At 37.0% G+C, this 13112-nt stretch overlaps 1 long non-coding RNA gene across 1 annotated transcript; it reads right to left on the bottom strand.

Moving 5' to 3' along the window:
- Positions 1-3848: 3848 nt before the first annotated feature.
- LOC130743596 (uncharacterized) lies at positions 3849-6475 on the bottom strand. Its single transcript, XR_009021486.1, has 3 exons — positions 6250-6475; positions 4267-4381; positions 3849-4169 (listed from the first exon to the last, which is right to left on the bottom strand). It is a non-coding gene; the product is annotated as an uncharacterized LOC130743596 (long non-coding RNA).
- Positions 6476-13112: the final 6637 nt, after the last annotated feature.

Here is a 13112-nt window from a genome sequence, read left to right as displayed (position 1 = left end):
TTCATCTTCATCGACTTCATCAGCTTGATTAACAGGACGATCAAAATCATAAGATAAAGGGCTAGCACTGTCACTGTCAAGAGAATCACTTTCGTACCTGCAATGCCGGGAAATGAAAGAAAGAAAGAGAATAAGGGAAATGAATTGAAGGAATCTATGGATGGGCATGGGGTACAAAGATTAAACATACTTGGAAATTCAAAATGCATTTTATTGATAACACATAGATATTTTAAAAGGGTGAGCCCTAATACAAAGGTCTATCATGAAGCCTTGAGCATAGCAATAGGAGCGACTTTGCACATTACTTTGAATCAGAACCATAGACCACAGGAAGCTCAAGAACCTCCCAATTGCCGAGCTCTGTGTCTGGTGCACATGGTAGAACAAGATCAACACATTCATCACCAGGTGTCTCCGTTGCATTTTTTCTTCTTCTAAGTGCCTGCACAGCTTCCAAGATCTGCGCTAGTTGCTCCTTCATTTGGTTCACCTCACTCCTTAACCCTTCTTGAGATTTCTCGAATCTTTCCATAAGCTTGGTTCGGAGATGAGTCCTGTAAGGATGGCGGGGATACAACTTGCTTGTAAAAACTCTTTCATAAGTGATTATTCATTTTCATCTTTTTTATTAAAAAAATCTATTTGTTCCCTTGTATTTATTTTTGGGTTTTTATTTTATTTTATTTTAGGGTTAGTCCTTAAGCGTTGTTGCCTTCGTAGCGCGGAAACAGACCCATGTTCGATCAATAGAGTAGAGAAATCATAAGATCGAAACATGGTTGGCAACCATCCAGGGGAGGGCGAACACTTTTCCACAATGGATGACGCCTTGGGTACTAGCAATATCTTGACAAGCAAACGATAGTCGAAAACCAAATACTTCACTAATAAAGATGTCTGATACATTGAATTTCATCCATTACATAGATAAGAAAACTCAGTAGACTTCTCTCTTCAGCTCTTGTGGTTGCTTCTTCATAGTCCCCGCAAATCGCTAGTACCCACTCTTCTTTCCACTTCTGGCTAAACAAGGCAACACCGATGTCTTCAACATCTTGAAGGGAAAATGAAAGAAAAAGAAAGAAAATAAAACAAAACAAAAGATGAAAGTGAGTGAACCAAACAAGAAACATAAAATATTTACATATCCTATTTTATTTTCCTTTCATGCCTAGTTTTCTACTTGAATGCATGTCACACAAGTGCAAATATACCATATGCAACATTTGAGTGTGAAACATGATGGCATTGGGATCTCAGACATGGGCACTTATTCAATTAGCATGAAGACAAATAGTGTGTGATAGCATGCATGCAAATTTGACAAATTGAATTATGAAAATGACATTATATGTACAAGGGTGAGAGATTGAAAATGATCTGCTCCCAATTGTCCTATCCGGGTAAATCCTAGAGGCTTCAATAATCATGGATTCTAAACCCTAGAAAGGTGGTTAACTATGGTCCAACTATAGTGTACGACACAGGAAGGATCTATACTCCTATTAGAAATGGTCCCCAGATTGCCCTTAACTTCCAAAGATAAGGTTCCAATATCATGAACTGGCCCGCAAGTACCACCGAAGTGATCACAATACGGTAGTCATAATACTAGTAACAATCCAAGTGGGGAGTCGACGAAAACCAGGGAAGTCCTTAAAAGGACCTCACAATGATAACATCGAAACCTCGTTCTAATCCTATAGCTCGTCAAGACTCGGGTATAAAGCCTAAATATGTGTGCAACACCAGTGATAGTGAAGTGTGTGCTAGGAGCATCCAAACCTTTCAAACACAAACACGAAACACAAACCCCCCACCTACAGACGAATAGCAAACACAAATATACAACAACCAGTTTATCTCAGCCATCGTCTACCCTAGGGTCCGCCACAACATGATATATATACAAGACAATAAATTAATATCAGGACAAAATAAATATATACAAAGCTAAGAAAGTTGCACAATTAAACATTTTAGGCTTGACTCTCAAAGTGTCCACAGCAAAGTCGCCATCTGTCGCAACCGGGGGTCGCAGCGGGACGGCGCGCTAAAACTAAATCAAGTGTCAGAAGAGTCGCCACTAATGTTTTTAGGGAGAACATCAGAGAACCCAAATAATAAAAGAAACCAAATCTAGATTCGGGAGTCGGTTACGTTTAAGGAAGTGCTAACGCCCTACAACGTCCGTTAAGAAACGGTTACCTATGGTCAATTATGCAAAATTTCTTAGCTTTCTAAATCATTTATTTTACCCTTAAGAAAACGTCTTGTATTTTATTTAAAAATAAAGAATATTTACAAGTTGCTAGTGTGATGAAAAGATTATTCTACAAAGAAGAACAAAATTTAGATTTTTGTTTGGAGTGCCTGGCGGGAGTGACCCCGGGCCTACGTATTCTCTATCAACAGAGAAAATCAAGGCTACGTAGTTCTTGATAGAAAAACATGAGTTGGTTGTGATATTTTTAGTTTTTTAAAAGATTAATCTTTTTGAGAAAAGATTTGTTTTTTTTTTATTTGCAAAAGAGTTTGACCTTAGTATTTTATGATAGATTATTTACAAGATTAAAGAAAAAATATTTTTTTTATAGATTTTTTAAGCAAATAATTAATTGGAAAGAAAACTAGTGATAATTGATACCCATATTTGATAATTTAAAGCAATCTGGTCCATATGGTACCAAAAAATAAAAAAATAAAACATTCAGGACCACGTTTTCAAAAAAAAGGGCCCTCAGATGCCAACAATGGGCTGTTTCGTTTCAAACAAAAAGAAAGGGGCCATCAGATGTTTTTTTATTAATGTCAAGAATAATAAAGAAAAGAAATAAGCTATGTATTAGGAAAAGGGGCCCGTCAGATATTAAAAAAAAGAGTTAAAGACCAGCAGACCAAACATAGAAATAAGGAAGAAAAAAAATAAAAAAATAAATAAGGGGATGTTAGAAACGAATTGGAGAAAGAAAAAAGAACGGGCCTTTGGCCCATGGTGCAATCAGATGAGTCAATCATAAAAGAATGGTAGTAACATAAGTGATAACAAACCCTAGCCGTTCCTAAATTCAGTCTTACTAGTGTTCTTTACCCGTGCGTTGCACGGCGATTAAATTTATTGTAAAGATGAATCAGTAGAAATATGTTTTAACTTAGTTTAGGCTCTTTTCAGTAAGTAGAACAGAGATGGAACCGAACATATGTTACAAACATGTAGATGAATGACCACAGTAAATATATTAATTTGATTAGGTTGTATAGACCTCACAATGGCAACACTTGAATAGTAATAAGAACTCAGTTTTTAAGGAATGCATTACATTGAAATTGAAATAAGTTAAACATAACAATGACAATAACATGAACCCTTATTAGAAGTTGTAGTCCATGATTAATGATAAAAACTTCATAATCAATCATGTTGTTAATCAAGCATATTTGAGCTATAGAACCTACAAAGGAAAAAATTTATATAAGAGTAATAATCAATAACCAATACAAATATAAATTGTGTATAATTTAAAAATGTTAAACAAACCTTATAAAAACGCCAACAAACCTTATATCTTGTAGTTAATGATCATACTTTAAAAAGATATAAGAAAATAATTATTTTTTTCATTTGTGTAGCCCATTAAGTTACTGAACGAAGACAAATCATTCATCTAAATGTAAACCTGTATTTTTCCAACTGAACCCACCCCATAAGTGGGTTGAGCTAAGCACACTCACAACCTGACTCCATTTTGGTCGACCTAATTATTACTCCACCTCAATTATAATATTTTTAATTATTACTTAAATTTCCATGCATTGAATTATTACTTAAATTTTTAAAAGTAACTTAACATCACATAATTGATTATTGGAATTGGGTCACAACCTACCCAAAGAATTAATAAACAAAACAACTTTTCATAATACAAATGAAAAAGGAATTATGTCTTCCATATTTCAGACCACGCAACCTAAATATCTCCACAGATACTTCATGGAGATGATGTTGTCGTGCATTTGTCGAGATTTATTAACAAAATAAGTGCAGTTATTTTGTTCACGTTCAGACGATAGCTAGGAGCGCTACTTGATCATGAGAGGTTCTTCAAAGAGTTGGTCGATACAAAATTCTGGTTGGCTCCATTCCAGCACATATCTATTGGAATTTCCTACATCAGTAAAAAAAACAACATTACAACATAGACTAAAAAAATTCTCATAAAAAATATATATTTTTCCGTTGAACAATTTTAGTGGTCGAGGTACCTGGGTAATTTTACCCTGTTGCAGAAAGGTCGATCAATTCGGACGACCTTCTCAATCTTTCTAAGGATTGTGAACTCTTGTACTCGTCCAACCTTACTCAAAACACCGATTATATCTAAAATTTCCAGATATCAGAAATTGTTAATACAATGCGAATAATATAACTACAAAATAATTAACAAAGACTCACTGATAGTGGACGTATCCTCTCGGAAGTTGAGTTCAAAAAGATGAGTATTTGATGAGTAATATTCAGAATTTTCAAAACTAATAGTTGGTGGGAATTGGAAGGACTGATAAAGTTGAAGAATATCATGAGGTGATTTATATAGAAATTTCAGAATTAGGGTTACTTCTCAATGCAAGTTAAAAAAAGGAAGGAAAATTAGGGTAATATTATGAATGGTATTTGAAATTAGCCGGCGCAATTTTTTTTTTCAACCAAAATTTCAATCGTACGCTTATAGTGACTTTTAATAGCATGAGGTGATTTACCACTCAAAATAGGAAATTCAATCAATTCCAGGGTAATTTTTTCTTCATAAGAATGGAATGTATGAAACATGATATTAAAATACCACCCCGTGCGTTACAAATCATGATATTAAATAGTGATTCCATTTATTAAAATATTACAAACGCACGGTTCACTTATAATTATTATGAATGATAGGTCAATATATCTCATTTATGAAAATGATTAATTATAGGAAAGATGTTATTTAACTGAGAAACGCATTGATTTAAAAAAAAAATTGAGAAACACGTTGTCGACGGTCCTCGCACAGGTAATGAGTTATTATAGGAAATTCGAAACTATTTCGAATACTTTTGAAAAATAGTAATTCTATTTAAACACATGGATCTTGTGGTGCAAAATAAAAATTATTTGTAATTAAATAGTTGAAATAGTCAAAATGTTAATTAGCCATTAATGTGGATATTTTATGTTAGCAATTAATGAATGACTAAAAAAATAATAATAAAAAATCACCATTCAATAAGCTTTCAATAATGGGCCTCCATACAAAACTGAAATAAAAATGGGCTTTGTAATGTTTTGGTCCAAATCAATAAGACGGTGACACTTGTCAGGCAAAGAGAGAGGTTGGATGAAAGTAATTCTTGGAGTGCCAAATCAGTAAGGTGGGTCTCACATCCTTCCTCTTTTCTAAAGTATATAGATTTTTCCTTGTTCTATCACTCTCTTTTTCTCTCAATTTAACGCTTCTGTTTCTTTCTCCCTTTCTCTTCTTCCTCCCTTTTTTTTTTTGAAACCCTAGCCTACGCCGACCTTCCCTTATGCGCGCATGGCCATGGTGGCTGCGGCCATGGCAAGGCTCGTGGTGGCTGATGAGGGCCGCCACCACACCAAAGCCGCCGCCTTTCGGCGAGAGCAACGCGAAGCTGAGAAGGGGGGTTAAAACACTCAGATCTGTCATGTGTTAGTGGTGATTTATGCAGAATCAGAACCGTTGAGTGGAGAAAGAGGAGGATTGGAGCAGCAACACAACCACAACGACAAAGTCACCACCTTTCAGTGATGCTCCGGCGAGGGTTAGTGAAGGTGACCCAAAAACACACCGCCACAACTCCGAGCCACCATCCTCCATCGGTGACTCAGTGAGGGCGTGAAGGACAAGGCCTTCCCCTTTCTTGCACTGCACTGTATTTGGTTACTGTATTTTATTGCCCCCTTTTTTTGTTTTGTTTTGTTAGGTCATGTATATTTTAGTCTGCCTTCCTGTATCTGTATCTGTTTTTAGTCTAGGTCATGATAGAAATTTATTTTTCATTCTCCATACGTATCTGGATATTATCTATGAGCAGCAAAGATTAGTCTAGGTCTTCATATTACAAAAATTTATTCTTTCATTCTCTGTATTTGGAAAGTACAGTACGATAAACAACCCAGATGATTCACATGTATTATAGTACATAAACAACAAAGTATAATAAAGTGTTGGGGAAGAAAAAAAATACCTTAGTGAAAGTGAAAGCTAAAAACAGGCTTCTTGGTTCTCTTATCTGGTTACTTTCAGTCTCTGTTTTTTTTTAATGGTCTTTTTCTTCTCAATTCTCGGTTTTTTTTTTGTCCCCTGGTAAAGTAAAAAAGTTTCTATTTATAGGGGATGGCTATACTTACTTCAGAAGGATCCGGAACCCACTTGCTGTGCTGATCATCTTTATCCTATTATTTTTCTTTTCTTTTTGTTCTTATATCAATTTTATCATTTTCTTCTGATGAGCATTTTTTGGTCGAAAATGGGCTAAAGGCCCACTAACCACACACTCTCTGGTTTTAATTGGCAAAGCATTTCTGGTAAAAAAAAAATATGGGCCAAAGACCCACTAACTAGACATTCTTTTTTTTTTAATTATTGTTACATGGTTAAGAAATCAAAAATAAAGTAACTCACTTGATCGCTAATACCAAAGAGTTCACTCTAACTTTATATCCCTAATTAAGTTATTAATAATTTTTAAATTCAAACTATTAACCCGGACAAAAAGGGGTATCCACACGTGGCTACCCACATGGTAAGCCACTATTACTCTGGCTTTTTTGCGTATGATGGGCAAGGGCAGTTCAAATTCTGATTCATCTTTTAGTCAAGGCACATAAAAGAAGAAAATGAAAATTAAAAATCCATATTTTCAAAACGGTACGAATCATTCACATAAACAAAATAAATGTGCTAGTTAACAAATGCTTCATCAGATTTTCCTCCAACGCTTTCCTTAAAGCAAGAATTGGGTTGTAAACAAATAAAGGCTTGTTCATGGGAGGATAAAAGTATGGTATGTCTTAGCAGGAAAACTAAATGTAAGCACAGTGAAGCAAACCCTAAAAATGACTCGGTTTCTTGAAGAGAATAAGAAGCACAAAAGAAGAGTGATATATGAAATGTGCGGCGGTGGAGGATCATCTAGGCCATCATTTACAAAATGAGAGAGTGTGAGAACTTGGTCTAGGTTCGAAGTCAGTCAAGAACATATCATCAAGTAGCAAAAGAACAAGTATTCAAAAGCAGGCCGAGAGAGTGAGAAGTTTGTGTAGGTCAAGCTGACGAAAAAAATGGGGAGAAAGTAAAAGAAATCAAGAGTTTGGCTGTAAACAAAAAAAGGCTTGTTCATGTTCATGGGGAGAGAAGAAAAGCATGGGATGCTGTGGCAGGAAAAACAAATGTAAGAACACTGAAGTAAACCCAGAAAATGATTCAATTTCTTAATAAGAATAAGAAGCACAAAATAAGAGTGATACCTGAAATGTGTGGCGGTGGAGGATCATCGAGACAATCGTTTACAAAATGAGAGAGTGTGAGACCTTGGTCCAAGTTCGAAGTCAGTTTGGAGAAGATAAACAAGTAGGCAAAAGAACAAGTTTTCAAAGTAGGCCTCGTAGCGTTTTCTGCCCGTTAAAGAAAAGTTGGTCAAGAGACAAAAAAAATGTTTGTTTTAGAAAATAGCTTCTTTCAAGTAGTGAGTATCATAAAGCAGTTTTTACCAAGGGTCAACCATGGTGCTACAAACTTACAAGTTTTTCTAACATGGTAGGTTACCAAACAAGACATCTAACTACAAAATGCAGTTCCAATGTTGTGGAACCTAAGCTAATTGAATGAAACGACTCTATCAGCCACACATACATAGTCTTCTCTATTCCACCTGCTAGCGCTCTTTAAGAATCTGAGTCAACCGCTCGTTTATTTCTTTGAGATTATATTTCACTTCCGACGTGTAACAAAATTGCAGAACCCCACATCTCTTGGCTTCTACAACAAAGGTTTCAATGTTGCTGCAGAGCTTGTAGAGAGCCAACAGAGCAGAACGAACCCCACGTGGTGATCCATATCCGAATGTATAAGCTAGAATTCTCGCACACCCAAGAAAATTTTCCATCTAATTTCTCCCTTCTATGTTCAGAGCACACAGTGCATATAGAACATTAATGCTCCATTCATTCCCACGGTCCGCACTATGGAGAAGAATGGGCACATCTCCACGTTCCAATGTTCTTTGCTGATTATCGGGGCAGCCATGACAGAGAGCGTAGAGTGCGGCGACTGCTTCTTTCTCCTCTATCCTCCCTTCAAATTCCTGAATTACGGATATCAGTGTCTCAATCGCTTCAGGATATACGCCGATGGTTGCTTGATTCACATTCTCCATGGCTAAGCTCGTTAGAAGGTTTGCAGCAACAGCAGGTGTTAGGGGCCAAGGGGCCAACAGCCAAGATAGAAAATATGGAGCTAATGATGTCATTGGTATTCAATTCAACCTTGTAATTGTGGTCGAGGCTGATAAGGAGCAGAAGTGACATGGATTTTAGATGAAGGCTGTTGGTCAATTCGCAAGTGTACGAATACCTCCGGGTTTTAAAATATCGAACCACAGGGATTGTGAGTGAGAATTGTTGATTTAAGCCTAAAGTTTGCAAGTTTCTAAAGCGATAAAATTCAGAAATTGGTTTTGGTTGTTTGTGACAAGAGTTTTGCAAAAGAGCAATGATGAATAAATTGTGAAAAACAAATGATAAGAAATTGCCTTGGGTTGTTGATCATCTAATCCATTTTAGTCCACCTATCCTATGCACGTGCCACCTTGATTTATCTCTTGTTGTTATAGTCTATGTACTTACTAGTTGATTCCTCACAAAAGTAATTCTCTCAAACTGAAAGTTAAGCCCAATTCCTTGTGTACTTAAACATTCATAAGAGGTTAAAAAGCATGTATATTCAGGCCAACAAAACCCTCCCCTCACTCTATGCCTAGAAGCAAGTATAGAAGGATCTATTTCAATTCATGTCCCTAAATCATAACAAACTTCCATTTGATTATAATCTAGCCTATAGCAAAGGTGCACCAAAGCTAAACATGCAAAAAGGAAATGAAATACAAGATTAAATCAAGAACTCATGCATAGAGATATGATTTAACAAACTAAAACTTCATAGAATCTCTTAACCCAAAGCAAAAAGGAAACTAGCCACTCATGGCTAGTGAATTCATGCAGAAAATGTAATGAAAACCTGATAAAAATACAAGTTGGAAGCCTTCCTACAGCCCCAAAGTTCTCCTCAGCTCTCAAACTTGTTCCAAAAATGAGTAACAATGTCTAACTCCCAAAGAAATTGGCCTAAAACCTTATTTATACACAAAAAATACGAGTCTGGGCGCTCAGGCGCCAATTCAGAGCGCCTGAGCGCCAATTGCATGCCCAAAACATGCTCTCTGGAGCTAATTGGCGCCTAGGCGTCAATTCCCAGCGCCTGGGCGCCAATTCCAAAGGCTTCAGGAAATTGCACTAGCGCCTAGGCGCCAATTCCCAGCGCCTAGGCGCTCAAGCTCGCTTGGAAAAGACTATTTGGCTTCTGTAACTCCTCTTTCAATCCTCTTTAAGTCCTCCTTCAATTCCATGCTTCTTGGCCTTCTATTACCTTCAGTTTCTGCTCTCCAAACCTAACCAACAAGTCAAGGAAGAATCTAGAAGCTCAAAGAGCTCATTAGCACAAGAGGTCCTTCATAAAACAAAAGAAAATCATGCAAGTCCTAAACTTAACTTAAAATACAAGAAAACTCCCTATAAAACTACAAAATTACCAAAACAAAACAAAGACTCAAGAAAAGATAAAAATGCATGAGAATGCATGAAACACTACATGAGACTCAACAAAAAGACTCAAAACTATCAAAGATTGACCCTAAAAACACTACTAAAATAGGGTCATCAAAGGCAGACACCGACTGGGTCAAAAACTCATGCATTCGATCTAAACAGGGAGAGGAGGGTAGGGACGAGGGCGGTGACGAGGCGGGGGCAGAATTGGGGGACACTGTTGTAGAGGTTCTTGAGGTAAGTGAGTGCCTCTACTTTGACTTGTATAGTGCAAGCATGGTTGGTGATTAGGTTACGGACAATGAAGAAAATGGAGTCTCGGAGAGTATGGTTGGGGATGAGGGGAGCGAATTAGTCTAGGGCTTATTTGGTTATTGAGCATATTGCTTTTACGAGCAACCATTATTGCAGGGCTGACCTCTCATAAGTTTGCCCATTTCAAAGGATTATCGGGTCAATCAACAGTTCATTGGTAATTTGACATTCAAGGTGGCGAAGAATCTTATCATCCATGACTTCCTCCATGATCAGTCAAGCGGCGGCGGCGGCGATGGCGACGGCTTCTCCCTCAACGACGGTGATATCTTCTCCTTCCCTTAAGGCTTGCGATGGCTTTCCAATGAATGAAGAATGAGAGAAAGAACATGGAGTTTTATGAAGAGTGTGTATTAAAAAAAAGTCAAAACGTATACATACATAACAAATCTTATCCTTATACGAGACTTAGCAAGTGAAGCAACCACCTATTTACAAGGTAATATAAGATGCAAGAAACGATAGAAAATCAGATATCGATAATGCATCATAACATAAAAATATAAATTATTGCGCTAAAACTACTGCCATAAGTTCTACAGAGTACGTTCAAAAAAAGTTCCACAGAGTTAGAAATTGTCATCAACAAATATTAAAGTACACACAATCCATAAGTTTAGTCTAAACACAAATTAAAATAAAGGGAAAAGCATAATTGGCATCGCATACCATACATTAATCATCAACGGAACAATTTATTAATATGTCTGGTTGACAATCTTTCATGCTTTGGCAAAGCCTTTCCGAACGCCTGGTGTTTCTCAGCGTGGCAAGTCAAAATAAATCGTGCATTCAGTTCCCCCCTCTTGAGGGCTAGCCTAATATGAGATCCGATCATGAATCTTAGATCAGGGCTCAGTAGCTAATCCAGATAGTTCATGCTAATTAGCCCTATAACCCTGTCCATCTCAAATCGGGTGATCATGTGAATGGCCACATACGTTGCCTTTTTAAGGTCGTCGAAAGCCTCTATGGTGATATCATCCTGCCCAAAGATGAGGTCTTCCACGACCAACCACCGAATGCTATATCTATTTGTGCGAGAAGATCCTTAAAAGGTTGTAGGGTATATTTCTTATAAAAAAAGACATGCACCCAAAGTAATCCCTGGTGGTAATAATCGTCGTTCCTTTTATAGGGGCAAACCCCTCCGTGTATCAGGCCATGACGGCATGGCTGGTCACATGATAAGTCATTATTACTCTGGCTTTTCCGCGTAAGATGGGCAAGGGCAGTTCAAATTCGAATTCATCTTTTAGTCAAGGCACATAGAAGAAAAAAATGAAAATGAAAAATCCAGATTTTCAAAGCGATACGAATCATTCATAGAAACAAAATAAATGTGCCAGTTACCAATTGCTTCATCAAATTTTCCTCTAGCACTCTCCTTAAAGCAAGAATTGGGTTGTAAACAAATAAAGACTTGTTGGAGGTTGGGAAGTACATCTTCAACATAATCCGCAACAGGTGATCTCGCTTGCTGCAAGAGGAAGAGTTTGCGACCTAACAGTGAGGAACATGAGAGTTCATCATTGTTTTATGCTAGGAGATAGAATAAATAGGTCTAGTGACCTAACATTGAAAAACTTGAGCTTTGTTATGTTTGCATTGTACTTATGTTGATTTTGAATGATTACATGTGATAATAGTATATATAGGTCCGGCGACCTAATACTGAAAATCATGTTGATTTTTAATGATTATTCATATTATTGTACTGTTGGAACCCTAAAAATCAAGCAGGAGTTGGGCTCTAAACAGAAAAAGCCATGTTCATGAGGGGGAGAAAAGCTTGAGATGCAATATCGGGAAAAAAATTTAAGAACACTAAAGCAAACCCTAAAAAATATTCGGTTTCTTAAAGAGAAAAAACAGCAGTGGTGAATCTCCTTGATAAGTTGATTGATTCTAGAAGCTACTATAGCCAGACAACTTGAAGCACACTTTCATGCGAGCAGCAAACAAGTGCTTGAGCATGCTGTTACATCTAGTTTTGAAACATCAGTGGTTGATAAGTTGGTTTATTCAAAACTTGAAGCTACTATAGCAAGGCAAATCGAAGCACAATTCCAGACTAGGGGAAAACAGGTGCTTGAGGATGCTGTTACATCTAGTTTTGAAACATCAGTGGTGAATGAACTTGTTGAGTCAGTAAACTCAAAACTTGTAACTACTTTAACATGGCAAATTCAAGAACATTTTAAGACGTAAAGAAAATCCTTGCTTCATGAGATGAACTTAAATCCTTATTGAAGACATCAGTTGTTCCTGCATTTTAGAGCTCATGTAAAGCCATGTTGGAACAAGTGGATGCTACATTCCAAAAAGGGAGTCCATTGCTGCAGTTTCGGAAGTCCATTATAGTTTAACCAAAGTGCTTGAGGATCTGAGAAGGTTGATGACACTTCATGAAAAGGTTGTGGTGCTACTATGTCCTAAAGAGGAGCGTTGATTTCTGCTAGGGAATATGAGCATGCATTCATTATATCTCTACAAAGAGATGATGCATCCATTATATCTTGGTTATGCTCTCAGGTTAATTTTCATGAACTCATGTCCATGGATCCTTTGCCTTTAAGCTAAGATGTATCGGTTCTCTCCTACAAAAGTTGGTTATTGATATTAAGAATGACACTTCTCAAAAGATTGCCTGGATGGTAGAGGTAGTCGCTTCCATACGTCCAACTAACACCACAATCAGACCATTACTCGCACCTCTCATGATGCAAACTTCGGTCAACTGAAGATCACACAGGTATCCTTCTTTTGGGGCATGTTGTCAATCCCATCCTTGAACGTGCAAATGATATTTCTTTGCAGAATATGTCCAAACTCGCCCTTTGAACTTTGAGTATGATGAATTTCGAACAGAGCACCCTTTTGACTCCAAAAAAAAAGAAGTAAAAAAGAA

This window comes from Lotus japonicus, chromosome 1 (assembly GCF_012489685.1).
Source record: "Lotus japonicus ecotype B-129 chromosome 1, LjGifu_v1.2".
Lineage (NCBI taxonomy): Eukaryota > Viridiplantae > Streptophyta > Magnoliopsida > Fabales > Fabaceae > Lotus > Lotus japonicus.
Note: the sequence above shows the minus strand (reverse complement) of the source record. Positions and strands in the feature narration are given on the sequence as shown.